Source organism: Lepisma saccharinum, chromosome 4 (genome assembly GCF_977018435.1).
Source record: "Lepisma saccharinum chromosome 4, izLepSacc3.1, whole genome shotgun sequence".
NCBI lineage: Eukaryota > Metazoa > Arthropoda > Insecta > Zygentoma > Lepismatidae > Lepisma > Lepisma saccharinum.
The window spans coordinates 64,184,503-64,198,010 of record NC_139232.1 but is presented as its reverse complement, the minus strand read 5'-3'; the positions used below and the strand labels follow the sequence as shown (position 1 = coordinate 64,198,010).

General features: G+C 40.5%; 1 protein-coding gene across 3 annotated transcripts in view; it reads left to right on the top strand.

The window, feature by feature from the left end:
* LOC145986526 (transmembrane protein 47) overlaps positions 1-13,508 on the top strand; it is a 276,873-nt gene that overhangs the window by 129,477 nt on the left and 133,888 nt on the right. Inside the window, exon 2 of one of the 3 annotated variants that reach the window (XM_083120640.1) lies at positions 7,676-7,717. The exons of the other annotated variants lie outside the window; for them this stretch is intronic. The gene's annotated coding sequence lies outside the window, so the exon portion shown is untranslated. The remainder of the gene's footprint in view (positions 1-7,675; positions 7,718-13,508) is intronic. 3 annotated transcript variants of the gene reach the window in all.

Below are 13,508 nucleotides of genomic sequence, written 5' to 3'. Positions count from 1 at the left end.
CTTCAGAACACACACTTGACCTTGACTCGACCTTAAATATCTTCATGATCTGCTTAACAAACAATGAACATGTATCCCCTCGCTCATTCGCATGAACAATTTGTACTCTCGTGTTTAGATCAAACACAACTCTTTTCTTTGTATTCATGATGACAAGTGCCAGACTAAAATATACACACAAAGTAGGCCTAGACCCTTTCTCGAGTAAAATTTCTGGTATGGGAAAGCAATTGAGTTTCAACACAGCTGCAGCTGACTTCTCAATACATGTGCAAGCTAAACAAGAGATAAATTACCTTCATGTGCACGTTTTATTTGCAAGTCCATTTCGCGCTTGATTATTGAAAACTCGTCACCAATAAGCTATATTGATATACTAGTATTTAATGTAGCTCATTGGCCGTCACACTTACGTTGAAAGATGCACGCTGAGAACCGTGACGAACGACAAGGCATATCCATATTGGTTCAGCCCCGGGACGAGTCTCTAGCATGACGTTGCGCATCCGACACCTCCCACTAAACGGGCTTCATCTTCCAGGTGCATGCGCAGGGCATAATCATTTTGACGTCAGATTGGTCATATTACACTTATGTGCAAGATGGTACGTGCGATAGCAAACTGCGCATGCGCAATAGTCCTGACCCGTACGTTCTTGATTGAAACATACGGCTTTTGCAAAGTGGTAACTATACGCACGTCCATGAAATTAGGCGGCTGGGCAGAATTGCGCTGATGCCACATTTGGGAAGAGCAAAGCGATAGCGGGACAATAGTCGCTGGTTCCCGCGCACTGTGTGGCAACGCCAACCGGGCTGCGTTGCCTAGTTTGAGAATCAGACCGGCCTCTCTTCGGTACACTTTCGTGTCATCCCTGACCTTTCGAGCAAATACTGTCAGTTTGTATCACATGGATTATAAAGAGCAACTCTACAACGAGATCTTTCATTCTCTTAACGCTCAGAACAAACGGGTTTGTGCTCCGACATGACAACAGCACGAACTTCTGCCACCACCAACCAAATTCCACGGCCGTGTGTTTAATTTTACACTCCTTTGCTTAAAATTCAAAGATAAAGCGCAATCTGGTTAAAATTTGATGACTGAAAACTTGGGTCTGTGTGAAGTTGTTAGCGTGTTTTAGAGTGTTCCTGGAGATTGGGACTGAAGACAATGTTTAGGACAAGAAAGCTATTTTAACAAGAGATGGAACTGGCCTCAGCTCGAGACGAGAAACGTCGCTTTTATGCAACATTTGGCTAATCATAACCATGAAGATGGTGAAATTGATAAAGGGACACCTATAAAGAACACCCACGCCCAGGATTCGAACCCAAACTCCTGGAGTCGTAGCGCGCTGTGCTAACCACTCCGCCAAGGAGGCCGGTTTATTTCGAAACAGAACTAATGCGTCTGCTGAGGAACCTGCACTCGCTGTGCTCCTAAAGGAAGGAAACTTCGCCGCAAGCAGGGAACCAGAAAGCCTGTAATGGAATTGTTCTGGTCCTCTACCCAGACGTTAGATCTTCTTACCAACTCCGGGAGCAACAAAGTTTGCACGGACCTGGGGTTGTCTTGCGGCTTTGCTTCTAAAGTTTGTCCTTTCACACGCCTCTTAAGATTGTGACTGGTATAAAAGCCACACGTGTCCTGTATTTCAATACAGTATTGAGCCACAATACTTCCTCATGCTCAGCACGTACGTTTCCGAGTGTTGTGTTGCACACGTCTCGCCCATTCTGTTTGTCTAGCGATAGGAAATGGCATTAGGAATGCAGCGGATAGTAACAGTGTATTTGCGCGAGCAGACCTGTCATAGTGCTACGATATAAAATCGAGTAGCCAGGGATTACCATGTACGTGTCTTCTCACAGGGTTCATACTGACCTGGAAATCCAGGAAAACCCTGAAAATCGTGTAATTTAACCTGAAAAGGTCAAGGAAATTAAATGCTATTTTACTTGATTTGGATTGGAAACTAAAAATGCACTTCAGTCACACCTACCCACTGGTTTCTTTTGGGGGGACATTTCTCTTATTTTATTTTTCTTAATTTATTTTCAACAGTGTTGAATTCGTTTTGAATTTTTAGGTTTACTTTGTGCACACTTTTTGCACAAATAGGCTAATCGGGACTGGACGTGTAGTTTAAATTGGACTGAACCGCTTTGCAATGTGCCTACCCTTGATTACAAGCCGACGACGTTACCACTACGCCAACTGGGTGACCTCAACGATGTTGAATTAACCTCATTCGTTTGATTAACGTGCAAAAGTGCAGAAATAACACATATTTATTAACATGTTAAAGTATTGTAGAGTATCCCAGAAAAATATACTTAAATAAATGACGTAGGAATCGCATTTTTTTGTAAAATATTTAATTTCATGATTAATGAAACATTCCACCGTGCTTTCATGAAGCATTTTTGTCAGTGGTGACATTAAAGGGGTATCAGGATGCGCCACGCCTCCCTCTCTCCTAGAAAAGCAACTTCCCCCTTGCTACCAATTTTCAGAAAAAAATATTTTCTATATTAATACATAACGGCATTAATATTAACACACAATAATGTGTATTAACATTCGAACTTCTGATGTTTTCTGTGTACCTTCATCTGTACCTCCCCCCTTTCTGGCGACCTCACTAAAGTTTCTCCCTATTAAAGCGGTAGTCTTTTTGTTTCCGCAGCAAGACTACATTGAATTTTCCTTTCTCGTCTGTAGCCTGCGCACCCTGACACTGCATGACGACAACCTCTCCAGGATACAAGGGGGCAAGTATCTAATAACAGAACACAATGAGAGAGCAGCAGGAAGCCTCACCTGTAATTAACAAGCTTGGCATGTATCGAATACACAAACGGAGGCGGGTGGGGGCAACAACAAAGACTTTTCTCCCCCTTTTCCTGTGATATGGCGTCGAGGTTGGGCTTTCTTCTGAAATCTCGACATGGCAAGCCGACAAGGTTTTTGCGTGCCTCTGGAAATCGAGTGCCCCCATGTGGCTTGCGACGTGGGTAGCGATGCAAAGGCACGAGATTTTAACTTCTTCGCAACTAGGGGGGGGATGGGCAAGTGGCGCAAGGAGTTCTGATTTGTCTCGGCTTTAGCATGGGCTGCTACTCAAGTCTGTTGGTATTGCTCGTTTTAGGAAAGTTTCAAGGTTTACATAGCAACCGGTAGAAATGGGTAGATCTCGTTGGGGTTTCGAAATGTACCGTATTCTTTGAAGACAAAAAAGACATGCATTTATGATAAAATTGCAGTTTCTCTGCTATTGATCTCTCTTAAGGCAAATGGAATAGATTGTTTGTTGGATTAACGCATGGTTTTTGAAGTTTCTTTCGCTTTCTTTGTTCAGTCTGCACTAAACGTTCAAATAAGTGAGATTTGTTAGTTACTGAGGAAATAGAATTCGCTTCTGATAAGCAAATAAATAAATTCAAGATTCATAGATAACAGTTCACTACTACCAAACTGTACAGTTTCAGTGATATTCTGCTGCTACATATGCATACTGTGTACTTTATATCTATAAAATGCAAGTTCAATACAAATATTTACACTTTTTTTGAGGAACAGTGTATATTAACAGAGATACAAAATGTTGAGAAGGTCCGTTCTATATCTGCAAAACGAAATGAATAAAAAAGATGGAGGTACACACACACACACATATATATATATTATAGTTGAAGATTTTGAACAAGACGACACACACATAATCGAAAAGTATTGTTTACCTAGGTACACTCCTTTTCAGATAAAGTGGCACAATCTTCAACTGTTGAACCCTATAAAGTGTGTTCACTTTATGTGAATAGGAGTGTACAAAGTTGTAAGGTACTGTATATGTATTAGAAGTTGTGTTGCCCACGAGGCGAGACTTTGGCCTGTCTCGTCTCCCAAAATTTATTTTATCCCTTCTCGTCATCAGCTCTTAACAGCCAGTATTTTTAATGTAAACGAAAGAATTCGAAATAAAATCTAAATGCGACCTAGCATATGATGCCACTGACATGGTATTTGTAAACATTTTTTTCATTCGGTTCCGGGAGACGAAGCACTCGTTAGACCTCAAGAAATTAAAACTGGAATCTCATTCAGCGACTGGTGATCATGCTGCATCATGCCAATTTCAGTGTACGAGTTTCCTTTAAAAAAAATAGTAATTAAAAAAATGTGGAAGGCGCGGCTGGGGAAAATGACCAGAAAACATTTTCTGTGTCAAGAGAAGGAAGATAAAAAAAAGCAGGGAGTCTCATTTAGACAGGCCGTTAATCCTGGGTCTATCTTGTACTGGTGAGATTAGCGGAGATACCTCTAGAGCGTGTTGCCTTTCCTGGATGCGACATGGCTCTTGTGTATAATACCATCCGTGCTGAGGTAACGCAATTCTGACAAACTGCATTCTTTATTAGTAACTTCAAAACTTGCTCTAACAGTTTCAAAAACAAAAGTTTGGCTGCCAAAAGCTAATGAGTGCGAAAGGCATTACCCCTGGAATTATCTGAAAGAAAAGTGGCTTTCTCGAGCGTAGATATTTAGTTTTTGGTAAGTTTTGTAATTTTTCTTGATGTTCTCCAAATTTTCAAGAAGATAATTCTGAATGATAGAGAGAAAAAAAGAAAGAAGACACGTGTTTCTCTTGCGAGCTCTCCCTGTCTATAAAGTTGGTGCTAGCATATAATTAGAACCTATGGTACGTTTAAAACTTAATGTAGTACCATTTTGCATTATTTTCAACGCCCGTATTCACATTCTAAGGTCATCTTGGAATTTAAAGAATACACTTTGAAACGTGAATGAACATTCAGGAATTAGTCTACAAAGTGTTTGTACGACGTGAACAAATCGACATTTTTGTACGAACCTTCTGCAGGACCTTGGAAACGTTAACACCCTCAAGCCTCTGCATGTCAGGAACTTGAAGCAAGTCTAAAGTTGTAATAATCTTACGTGAGCTTGATTTTTCAAGTTCTCCTGAGAATGTAGGAAGCATGGTAAGTTCATTCAATCTCATCCATCGTCGAGGTATTGGAGTAAGCGAACGCACACAATCGTCAGAACGATCACAGCGACGATTCTGCTGTTTTAATGACTTTACTTGCCTCTTTCTTTCTTGCCCAGAACCATCAGAGTGCAAATAACGGTTTGATTGGCATGACTTGTCAGTATTACTAACTCTCATTCTATTATTTCTTGAATGTTTGTGTCTGTAAACATAGCCCGCTACGATCCTTCCATCGCCCAGCTTTATTAGTGTTTCGTGGACAATTAAAAAAAAGAAAGAATAATCGAAAATGCTGTTCGTCTTTTACCCAGTGTGTGTTTGAAGTGAAACCTACAAGAAAATATTGAGCCTAATACCGGCTTTGATTCAGTGCAATGTGTTGTTCTGTTCCACGATTAGTGATCATTCAGAAGACGTGGTAAGTGATCTTATCAGCAGATTTTTCATTCCAATTGTGCTGAAATGCATTTCTTCCTCAACGACAGAAATGTTTGAAGGACGTTGTCACAAGCCTCTCAATGGTAAAGTTCGCCTGCTTTAGAGGCGTCTTGGTAGAAGCAGACCAGTCTGATATTATCGCCATTAAGTGAGTAGTCGCAGAAATTGTAAGTTCTTGGAATAACATGCGAACTGGTTGAGTGCCGAGGCTGGAAGGATCATAGAACAATGCGATCGTGTTTATCTAAACGAGGCGCCCTTCAAGGCCTGTGTAGTGGGTGTCGAATCTTTCTCTCTCTTTCCCTCGTATCTGTTTGATTATTTTCCCATGCATCCTCATCACCAGAATGAGCAGAGGAGATTAGAGAAGTAGAAATGTGACGCAAGAAAGTGACACATACGTTTGATACTCTAAACAAGAGTCTGAATAGCACGCTTCGTTGCAGTGGCCAGTGATTACTTTTGAGTAAACGTTGCCTTCCCTGTGTAGAGCCAACGAAGAATTAAAGGAAAACCTCTCTCCCATCCCTGTTTGGCCGAGCTGACCGCAAATCCAAATACTCCTTCCACTGAGAGTCCGTAGTTGACTTGGTCCCTCAGGAATAAATCCAATTTCGTAAACTCCAAGACGAAGCGACTGTCGGAGCGTGGAACGGGAAATATTTACTGATGGAAAGGGGGGCCTCTCTCTGCTCGACGGAGAGTGAATACCAGGGACCACTACATCGGAACAAAACGACGCTGTGATTCTTCATGTTGGGCTCCGTTTACTTGTAACAATAAACGTAGTGAACTTTTTGTGTACATGATATTTTTCTGCAATCACTTTCTAGTCAGGTGGAATGAATATACATGTTCTAACTAGCCATGGATAGTAGATACAATCCTCTATACACTTTATATACAGTCACAAGCAGAAGTGGGTTGCAGTTCAGTTACATCCAACGGTACAAGACACGATAGGTAAATTGACCATCACCATTTTCATTCAATCGGTTTTCCACAATGTGATCATAAATTGAAATAAAAACGTCAATAAGTAGAGCACAACATCTGCTACGAATCAACAGAATTCGATTCCTTATAACAGCACAGGGTGTCGATTAAAAAAGAATGAAAATAACGATGGATAATTTGCTTATATTATCTTTACTGTTGGCTGTACAACGCAGTAAGAGAAAATCGAACGTGAAATTTACATCAGCCACGAACACCTTACAGTCAGGCAACCACCAACACACAGCAAACTGACGAAAACCATATCATGGAAGGATATCTGCTGGCATTATGAACAGCTCTGGAGAACTCTTACAAAACAATCGCCCTCGACATAGTTTTTCATTGTCTTTAGTTACTTAACGTTGCTATTCTACCTCTTTACACGATGGGGGGAACTATGAAGAGATGAAATAGGTGCAAGAACAAACAATGAAATATATTTGGGCATACCAGGGCTCGAACGGTAGAATCGTGGGCGACCGGATCGTGACACACTCGTGCAAATATCTTTTCCTTTTTGCTTTTGACTTGCAATTTATTCTATTACGTTTGTTCATTCGACATTTCTCCGCTAATATTTCCGTTGTTTAGGTTGCCTGCCCGTCAGGACATGAGCCGGCCCTCCTCGCGGAGTGGTTAGCACATCGCGCTACGACGCCAGGGATCTCGGCTTCGAATCCCGGCCTGGGCATGGATATTTGTGAGTGTTCACATATCAATTTAATCATATCATCACTCATCCTCATCTTCGCAAATTAGCCAAAAGTGGCACAAAAAGCGAAGTAAAATAAAGCATATCAATCAATCAGTCCGTCAGGACATGAATAATTCAATCAATTTTTTTTCTTATTGTTCTTGTACCGCATGAACTCCAACCCTCATTTGCTTGTGACTTCATTTTGCTTACTTATTGCAAGATGACAAGATCAGCCACAGTAGCATTAACGAAAGCCCTTTGGTTGAATGATCTGATTGTTCCATATAACAAGCCTCAACCCTGATTTCATATCCTTAATTACAAAATAGATTTTTTTCAGGTGCATTGATTTTATTCTTTAGTGTTATTGACTATTGAGTAGATCCTTCACCAGTGTGACCAGTTAACAAAACTGTATTAAATCACTTTGTAATACTTAACTGTGTATGTTGTATATGCCATGACGTATAAGTAAAACTAACATAACCTTTTCCCTCTTTGCATGTTTTGTGTGCGTGTGCAGAGGAAACAGCGATACCCGAATTTCACTGCCTGTTTACTAAAGGTAAGTCCCATTTTGTTTGTTACTCTGTGTCAGTGTTGTGCAATCTTAATTTTTACACTTTATTCCTGTAACCGCATCTTTGGGTCAAATTTTACCCATTATCTACGATTAATTATGTGTGTGTGTATTATAATAATAATAACTGCTGGCAAGAACTGTACGTATCTCGTGAAATTTTGAAGAAAAGTATGTATAATACATGATACTTAGGATACCTATGATGCATGTTATCACACCATACCATATTTTTTTCTTTTTTGTGAGATGATTGTAACAAGGACAACATTAATATTGATTCGACAGCAATTAATTAATCCAAGAGGACCAAGGAAGATGATTTTCATGTTTAGGCGGTTTTGATAACATCATCCCAAAACATTATGGCTAAGTCGTTTGCAAAGATGAGACCTCGAACATCTAACTATTCATCGAATTTGTTTCCGAAGTTCTTTGAAGTTTGCAATTGTGTAGTGGTTAACTAATTCGGCTTGTAACAAAGGGTATTGGATTATAATCCTATTAAAAGAACATTATCCATCAAAACTAGTGTATATGTACACAAAGGGGGAAAAATAACCCTTTGCATGAATTTTCAATCGGCCTCAAAAATGGAATGGACAAGGAATGGATATGCATTTGCTAGAGTATTTATTTCGTTACCATTTATAATTTGAGGTAGGTTTTTTGTTGTTGTAAAGCAATCTAGTCCTCAAATCCCCTGCTTTATATAAGCTTATACCCATGTGCACGTAATCCTATTCCTGAGAGAGCAAAGTTATCTATTTTCGTCGTCGCCGTGGAGGTCTAACTTTTTCCCCAATTGACTTACAGGTGGGCGTGTGATGGAGTGTCACTTACAAGAGAAGTAGGATTGGAAGTTGGAATGACATTTCACGCTTGTGTTCACTGAACAGTGTGGGCTGAATAGGTGGATGTACTTCAATCAATCCGTCCTGCATTGATCACGTGACTTCTTCGAAAATAATTTAGATTTGATATCATCTAGAACAGATTTTAGTTTTAGCAGTAAAGTTTTCTGAATTTAATGCAGGATTTCCATTTCACCGTGCAACTTATAATTTATTAAATGTCTGTATGAACGTAGAAGATCACGTGGGACTCCGGATAGCATTGTGGCTAACGTTTTCGTTGGAGGACCATTTCCCAGTGGTTGGATCCAATTCCGCTAAGCCCACACAAACTCGAGTGGGTGGAACAAAGCAGTGCGCGCTGCCGCAGACGGCTGGTAAGCTGCAGCTGCTTGCAATCCCTTCCCCCCCCCCTCACTCGTTTACTGGTTGAACCTCCTCGAGAGACTACTTGCGCAGATGACTTGTTTTCGTTATCTTGCTCTACAGATTCCTGGGATATAGTATGGGGAGCAAAGAGGGTGGGCAATGGGACAGTTTGTGACGTTCCCTTTTGGGGCAATCCTCAGGATTACTACGTCACGGTATTTGCCCAATCTCCGTGTCCGGCAAACTTATGCGACTACTTTGTTATTGCTACACTGAGCATTCTCAGGACGTGCAGTTAGAAAAAAATAACTAGCTTGTCATTGTACAAAGTTTAATAAAATCATATTACTTTAAACATTCACTGCAAAATAATGCCACTGTAGTCACTAACGCAATCACATTACAATAAGCTTCTTCTTTTCTTTTAAAACCGTGTATTTTAAAAACTTTCACATCGTCTCACGCAACTCAACTTACATTCAGTCTTTTCACGTACAGTTGTCGTGACAACTCATTTAACAACAGATATATCTGTGCCAGACTGGATAGTTTTACAAATGTCTAGAAACCGAAAATGACTTCGCTTCCGATATTGCATGTAATCAGTATACAGCCAAAAATTATAAATTTAATGTCAACACAAACAACAATATTAAAACAAATAAATCAAGACACTTTTATGTGAAAAATAACAAACAAATAAAACATGCATATGGTAAAAATAAACAAGGCGTAGTAAGTTGTCTCGGAACCCGGAGTAAGGACAGCAACGAAGAGCAAAGCGAGAGTACAAGCTGGTAAAGAGTAAACGTTGCGACCTCCTTTGAAAATATTCGGCTTCTATCAAATTAACATTATCAGTTTACAAGGAAATAGATCTGAAAATGTCTGGCTCACTTAGTTCGCTTGTTTCTTCGAGTTGCATCAAGTTTTTTCTTATTGCCTAAAAACAGGAACAGTGTACGATTTGTTCATGATGATGACAAAATATACAAGGTGCTGGTTCAGAAGGGCGTTTGGAGTATCGAATGAGCTAAAAAAATGTGTGTTTAGCGTTTTAATGAGGTATTTATGGATAACGATATTCTCAATTTTGATTAATAATGCCAGTTGAATAGGTAAAGAAAAGGTAAAGTGCTCGCTCCCCTGTGATTTGCACCACGTCATGAAGGCGTAAGTGGAGTAAGGTGGGGGTGATGTGATGTGATTAGCACCACGCCCCTGGCCACCTTTACTCCCCGGAGTTTCCTCCAGGTACCCACTTTATATGACGCTGGGTGGGCGCCGGAGCCGCTTGAGCAGGTGGAAAAAATCACGGTTCTCCCCGCCGGGGATCGAATCCGGGTCTCTCGCATGGTAGTCAGACGCCTCAACGACTGAGCTATCGCTGCCACTTGAATAGAAACAGTTTTATTAAGCATTCGCTGCATGCCCTAATAACTGTACTTAGTATAGTAATGCATTCTAACAGAAGCACAGAACACAGAAAAGCAATTCCAAATGCATATTTGCTGTGCTAACCTGTTCGCCAGAGAGTTCGGTCCTTGGTTGGTCTAAGTGAGTGGTGCACGCCAAATATGAAATAAAAGTGTAAAATTGGAGCAGGGTAACGCCTTGTATGCTAAAGTGGAGTTCGTAGCAAGGGCGCCAAATTCTGTTCGCTGAAATATGCTAATTTTTTATTGTGCTGTTGTGTTATGACAGCAAAGTTTTGTGGTAAGGTGAAATCGATGATGACTTTTACCCTTTTTCCTGTCGTGTCGTGGTGAATTGCATACACACATCGGTTTTCTTTCCATCTGAGGCAACTGTTATTTTATGATGGCAATACAGAGTAGGCACATTATAGGGATTTTGAAGTTGGTAAATGCCACGAGGGAGAAGAGGCTTCCTTGCCGGGCCATTTGGAAGTAGGTCATGGTGATGACTCCACATTATTAGTAATGAAAGTCAGAACGCGTAGATCATAACTCAGATTGCGTCCGCATCGTTGAACCGTTGCGGTCCCTGTGCTGCTTCATGATGCTTGGAATATTTTTTTCATCATCAACAGCGTGGTTTGCCAAGCATGTTCGTTGCTTTTCACCCCCCTTTTTTTCGTCCGGCGAAAAACGGATTCTCCTGGAGATGCTGTTTATGCTATATGTAGGTATGGCGATTTTTTTTTCCCCATCAGCTCTTCAGTGTCCTTTAGAAGTTGCTGTTACAATAATTCGTACGAAATTTTAGTATGATTGACATTATAATGTTGTAATTCCTTAACCTCACCATCCAGCAATTTGTGGGTTTTCGCTTGCTCCATTAGACGCAGCCACTCTTTCGTCTTCTGTTGTTTTCCCATTGCTTTTCGTTCTTTCTCGGTATCGTCAAATGATATTTGTGTGGATCTGTTACTTTTCGCCGTGTAGTAACAGTTATTTAGGCAAAAACTGTAGCTTCAGTATTATTTATTAACATTACTTGCTACAAAACTCCATAAACAACAATTTCATTGGCAACACACAATCTGTATGAACACAGTCTATCTTCACATTTACTTCTTATTCTCAACTTCTGTCAACTCTTGCTCTCAAACATTAAAAAAAAGGGGAAAAAATGTGGTCTTATCAAAATTAACTTTCAGTGTGTCAGGTTTTTTTGTAGGTGTAAAGACCGAAATTCTGTTTTCTGTGTTCTTTTCCTTGCAAGATTCCAGCTGCACCTGCATCCCTAGATCTGTGGAGCAGCCGTACTATTATCCTTCTTTTTGGTAGACCACGATCTTCCATTCTTTCTATGTGCTCGGAAGAATTTTAATTGTACTACTACTAGGGTAACTTAGGGAGAGTCGGGTCAAAAAATCAAACAATGCAAATATTTCCTACAGTTTCATTAAAATTTAAAATTATCGGGAATATGGTAATAAAGCAAATCCTTTAACTATAATTTCCAGTAGGGTAATTAATAATTTGTTAACTTCTCTTATTATTTTGCCCGTAACATTTAAACTTCAACTCTGCATGACCCTATTCGCCCTTAAGAGTTCGGGTGAATCTGGTCAGTTAGTTACCTGACGTTGAAATATGTATTATTAGTCTTTAATTCAACGCCTTGAATAACGTAGTGTGGTAAACGACCCAAGAAACTAGTTCCCTAGACGGATGACAAACATAGATGGCAGTGCGATCGGACCAGGTGCTAATTTTGTTATGAAAGTAATGCGGCTTAGTTAGTTTTTGGAATATATTGTGTAGATTTGTTTGTCTAGAAAGGCGGTAAGTGAATTGATGGATACAGTTATATTTGTGGAGTGATTTGCAATCACGAAATGACATTAATTTGGAAAGAAAAATAAAATTAATAAATAAATAGCATGCGTAACACAAGAAGAAACATCGCAAAGTGATTCCGGACGTCAGGTGTTGGATTGTGTACTAGAGTTTTATTTTTCTATGTTATTAGATTATAAATAGTATCCTGAGAGATATTTCATACCGAGGCGACAAACCACAAGTGTCGCTTGGAAGCGAGCAGTCTGTAATCAATCCAGCCTTTCGAACCGTAGGGACACAAGCTCTGACTGCACAGTTTCCTCAAGGAGATTTTACACCAAAGCGACCCGCGACAAACGATACGAGGATTTCACACCAAAGCGACACGGGTCCTTCGGTCCAAGGCAACTTTCATACCGAAGCGACACATGTTGCTTGGAAACGAGCCATTCAAGAGCAACATTTCACATCGTAGCGGCATGACGGGAAGCACAGATCAGCATTCGTTTGGTGAAATCCTCAAGCGATAAGTGTCGCGTGCCGCTTGTCGCTTTGGTGCGCAATGTCCCTAAATCAAGACACTCATTGCGTCGCGCATGCGCGAACAACAAACCACGGCAACATGTTACAAACTATTGAGGAAATGGCCCAGTTTGAGCGACGTACAAGCGACAAAGCGACACGTGTGTCTTATCGTGTCGCCTAAATTATTTGTTGTATTGTGCGGTTTGTCGTGTCGCCTATCTGTTGTTCGCACAATTAGTAGTGAACGCTTGCCAATAGACTGAAGGCACCATGTCGCTTGTCACTTAGTTGGGAACTCCCCCTGTAGCGTGTCGCTTCGGTCTGAGCACCCTTCCTTTAAGGAGCTTTCCCACCGAAGTAACAAGTAGCACGCGAATACGCCATATGAACGTGTCGTTTGCTGTTTGGACCCTCATGTGCAATGAATGCTGTTTTAAAGTCTGGAAGTGTGTGTCACTAGTGTGACAGTGTGAACATCCCGTGTCGCTTGTCCCATTGGTTTGAAAGTTTCCTTACACTCATGTCGATGGCACTAAGAAAGTTTTTTGGGGATCCCCTTGTCGTTTCATGCAATCATCATTATCATAATCGCCGCGATTAGTTTAAAGCGGAAGAAAAGAGACAGTAAGTATAAAAAATACAAATGCTTGAGTGTGTATATCTTTAAAAGAAATGATGATGATGATAATAATAATAATGGAACATACACAAAATTTTAGTTGCCAAGAGCATTCCACGCGTATTTTTCTCCCGTATTATTAACGTAAGTATGACGAT